Genomic DNA, 4,711 nt, shown 5'->3' with positions numbered 1-4,711 from the left:
GTGCGCCTGCTTAAAACTTCCAGTACTTAGTACTCTTTATATACATTTTTGTTAGCTGTAATCTCGCGGACATATATCGATGATCAACTTGTCCCGATTTCTATTTTCTGAAGGTCTCTCTCGACAAATTTGACCCAACAAGCAAACAATGATCATTTATAGAACATGAATAAGAACTGAAGAAGCTTTCATTATATAACCTCCTCGAAAGCTTCAATCCGAGGTGACACGACTTTAATATTAGAAGCACATTAACTCATCTAGTTAACCCCGAAATTCCTCTATTCAATTAAGCTGCTATTTTTCTTCTTCCAGCTTTCTATCATCAAGCAAGATGATCGGTCTTACGTGGTAAAAGTGACACGGAAAAGTAGCCTCAGAAAGTAAAGCAGAGAAACATAATCTTGGAGTCCTTGTTTTTTTTTTTGTTTTTGTTTTTTTTTCCTTACTATCTTTTTAAGTAATTAAATTATTTTTTACTTGGTTGACCAGTGCAATTCGTCAATTTAATAGCAAGCCGGATTCGGCTCGTTCATAGTGTCGATAAGAAGATGTGTGACCAAAAATATAGATTGTCAAACTATGATGAATGAATCTTAAATCAAAAGAATCTAAGCCACATGTATGATCATGATTTTAAGTAAAGAGATTTGATGGCCAAAAATAAAATAACCCTGGTGTTTTTTTATAGTCAACCGTCACAGAATTTCCAGTGGATATGATTTCTTTGGCGGTTATACTCCATACTTCTCTCGAGGGTTTAGTGTCTATAAAGATTGGGTCAAATTAAATTAAAGTGTTATTTATAACTTAATTTCGATACTGTAGTTCAGGTTTGATGCATATGCCTAGATTCAAGCCTTTCTATCCTCTTTTTTTTTTTTTTTTTCCCCCTTTTCCTTTCCTCGTGAGTTCATATTATTTCATATTTTTCTTTTTACACACGCGGAAATATTTAAAGACATACCAGTGTTTCTTTGGAATGATCATTTTTCTTAATTTGATCCTGAAAACTTTGTTAATACATTACAGACCATTTCATGTCGTGGCTTTAACCTTGGTATGCATGGCTTATTTATACCATACGTGATTGATATCTATACTATTAATTTGTGTCCTCGGTGTTTAAGCTAGAGTAGATTGCATGGTTTTTGGTTGTGATTTTTCACATGGTCAGTTCAGATGTTATGGCAAACTGAAAGCTTCGCGTGTGTACATATATATATATTCTTTTCTTTTCTTTATTTTTTTTTCAATTTTTTGTTCCGGTATGGTATTATATTTATATAGAGTTGAAATTAGATTTAAAATTTTAAAAATTTAATTGTAAAATTAAACGGGCGGTTCAAGTTTGGGTCAGACTAACCCGAACCGCCGGGGGGAAAAGACCCTCAACAAAATTGGAAATCCATAAGATAAAATTGGAGTCAGGTTTTGAATCGGGACGATACATAAAAATCAAGACAAAAAATAAAAACAAAAATAAAATAAATAAAACGGGGATCATATGATACTTTGGCTCGACTTTCTAGAAGCTTGAACAATTCCTTTGGGGATGGTTCCGAAATCGATCCCGCAACTGACAATCGGATCACTTTCATGTCGGTGTTAAACATTCTACATATATATATATATATATATATATACACACGGAGGAGGCATGGACGGAAGTTGGTCGAGGAAATCGATTTGTGCCATTTCATCGTGTTCAGAGGTATCACACTTCCTCATTCTCTTTACTTTATGTAAGAGATTTCGATTTTTTTTTTTGTTTCTTGTATATATCTTTGAGTTGGAAGCTGTCTGGTCAAGAAGCTGCCATTTTCCAATTCTTGTCGAGAAGCTGTTCGGTAAAGCTATGTGATTGTAAATGCAGATGCTCTGTTGATTGGTTGAAATTCAAAAATTTGAAATTTGATGCAGGCTTGGATCAAAAGTGTAAGAATATGCACCTCAAACTCGGGCGGACGCCCTGCTGCAATCGCGATTGATTATCTGTACGAGTAGAAGTTGCAGGTACAAAAAAACTTCGTTTTGTCTATGGTCTTTGAATCATGTCTACAGCTTTCCATCCTGTGGGACTTATTAGTAAACAGTTCTTGGGATAGATGTATGAGCTTCAAGCGTCTTTCCCCTGGATTAGAAGGTCGGCTTTGTGTATTTTTTCTCTTTTTTTCATGCCGAGTAATTCCCGGTGGGCAATATGCTTCGACTCCTTGATAACGTTAACTATTCCAATTGCAGTTTGTTGAGATTGTTATTCAATAAATTGGATAGTTTTTCGGTCATTCCCAGAGTTACAGCTTCTGATGCAATACCATGCTGATACTGTTTCTTTGACCTCTCGCTTAAAAGACATTCACAATAATGTTCATGAATGGGTTGATCAAGATGCTGTGGTTGATGAGTTGAAAAGCATCTTATGTCAGGGAGCATCTCTGTAGATTCATGGCTGCTTTCAAAAACAAAAAAAATTTATAGGCTTTCCTCCACCACCCCCCCACCCACCCACTATGGAGTACTTTGTTTGATAATCTAGGCTGTTATGTTCGTTCTGTTCCTTGGATCTATATCTATATCCGTATGTTGGCTGGTTAGTTTACGTCAGCACAAGTTTTACTCCCTGTATGTACTGAGAGGGCACCACTTCTCCTCTCTTTTTCGCTGTTCCCTGTCCCTCACATTCTTTGAGACAACAATTCATGCATACAGTGTAATTTCTATGTGAAGGACAATAAAGTTTAGGTTTTTAAAACACGGTAATTGCTACATGAAACTGCTGATAGACCACTGTAGATTTATAAGATATCCATAGAGTGTTTCTTTATATCTAAAGAAACCATTTCCCAACAAAAAATGATATTCTTCTGTGCAATATGTGGACATCCATTTGGTGTTTGTACAATTCCTCCTTATGCTCGTTTTCGATTTCGAACAGTTAAGGAATTGTCTTTTTTGAGCTTATGCTGAAGAAGCTTGCTGCAGGGGCAAGGCTTTTAAGTTACAAAAAAGAATGCCTCACAAGCAAAACATTTCTGACTCTGCTACTTCGTGCTGGACATCATGACATTTTCATTTGTTCGACTTCTAGGAGGTCAAGACGTCGATGGAGTTTTGTGAGCGCATCCCTGTTACTAGTGCTTCTTGTGCTTTGCGTGGTGCATTGATTGATGGGATGGAGTGGGTTAAGAGAGCAGTGGGGACAATTCATACGCCATCAACTTATAGAAGCTGTAGTTCAAGAGATGCGAAAGAAATTCTTTCGGAATGTTAGGTATATATTCTGAAGATGCACTATTTTATTTACCCACCTTTAGGAAATTCGCCCTCTTTAATTGATGTCATCCAACCTAGGCCAATTGATGGCGTCTTTTTCTTTTCTGGTGTACCAGAGGATCTGTATTTCCTTCCCAGTGATGGTTGGTCAACTTAGAAGTTTATTCAGAATCATAGGTGGAGTCTTGTTTTGTCTTCTTGTACTGTTACTTTTGCTTTATGGATCTTGCACAGACACTTTTGGCTTTGTTTTCATGATTCTTATGATGAAGATTTTCACCTGATGTGTAGGTTGTGGCAGGAAGAAGTGCATTAATTTTTCAGCAAAACAACTGGTAAAAGCATGTGGTCTCAATTGTTACAGCTTAAGGTATGTTGTTCCATCTTTTGCATATGTTACACTTGCATAGATGATGATGTGTATGAGATGTTTGGTGTTAAATGTTATAATTAACCATATTCTGAAGTTATGAATTTCTGTTTGAAGAAGCTAAAATCTTTTATAATATATTTGGAAAATGATCATTCTTCTCTGTCTGTAGTTTATCTGGTTGATACTTCGTTGGTCTCTATCCTCCTTTTCCTTGGAGATTATTTTCCGTCTTTAGTGTGGTCCGAGCTAATTGGTGTGCTCATTTTCGGGATATAGGGAAGGATGCTGCTTTTTAGTTGTTTAAGCTGGAGATAGTTCTCTTAGAGGGATACAGTTGTGTGTATATTAGTGAACCAAGTTCCTTTGTTGATGGTTGTAGAAAAGGTGCTTAAGTACACCCATTTATTTTTAACATATTCAAAAAATTAAGTTTGTTTGAAAAAAAAAAAAATTCCTTTCCAGTTTTGAATAAGATTTGCATTTTCTCTTGTTCGGACATTAGACAGATTAGAGTTACTCTAGCATGTATGAGCTAAATGCTTTAAAATCTATGTATGAGCTTCTCCACTGCTTTTATGGATTCTGCATCTGTAGCATGTGCTACATGCAAGGACTGGTAAAGTTTTTTATATTTTGCTGAATATTTGTTATGCTTTTTTCTAAATTGTGCAAAAAAGTCATCTTTGTCATCTCACACTCTGAACACTTATTTCTCTACTTGGTCACTTTTCATGGTTTTATATCTTATGGACAGCTATCATCTGCAGTGCCTACAGCCTGAATCTGGCAATAGAATACAACTTGAAGTGTTTGTGTGCCACTTTCGCCAATTTTTGAATGGAGATTTGATATCTCTAACAGGAGGGTCAAATTGGTGAGACTATATGAATTAATTTTTATGATTGCGAAGCTTGTGCAATTTCTAACCCATTTATTTTTCTGTTCAGCAAGATGAAGTGAAGCACCCCAAATTAAATCTTCTCGTTGAATTTCTTTCACGGGCTGAGGATCTGTTTATGTGGTAATAAGCCCACCATATGTCATGCTGCTTATTCATGAGCT

General features: G+C 36.0%; 1 long non-coding RNA gene across 3 annotated transcripts; it reads left to right on the top strand.

Annotated features, from left to right (window-relative positions):
- Positions 1–1,489: 1,489 nt before the first annotated feature.
- Positions 1,490–4,478, top strand: LOC116195923. 3 transcript variants are annotated; one of them, XR_004154739.1, is made up of 5 exons: positions 1,490–1,714; positions 1,924–2,016; positions 3,092–3,274; positions 3,568–3,646; positions 4,417–4,478. It is a non-coding gene; the product is annotated as an uncharacterized LOC116195923 (long non-coding RNA). The 3 variants fall into 3 exon arrangements; XR_004154736.1 differs by having other exon boundaries at positions 4,404–4,465; XR_004154732.1 differs by lacking the exon at positions 4,417–4,478 and adding an exon at positions 3,393–3,453.
- Positions 4,479–4,711: the final 233 nt, after the last annotated feature.

Source organism: Punica granatum, chromosome 1 (genome assembly GCF_007655135.1).
Source record: "Punica granatum isolate Tunisia-2019 chromosome 1, ASM765513v2, whole genome shotgun sequence".
NCBI classification, from domain to species: Eukaryota; Viridiplantae; Streptophyta; class Magnoliopsida; order Myrtales; family Lythraceae; genus Punica; species Punica granatum.
Note: the sequence above shows the minus strand (reverse complement) of the source record. Positions and strands in the feature narration are given on the sequence as shown.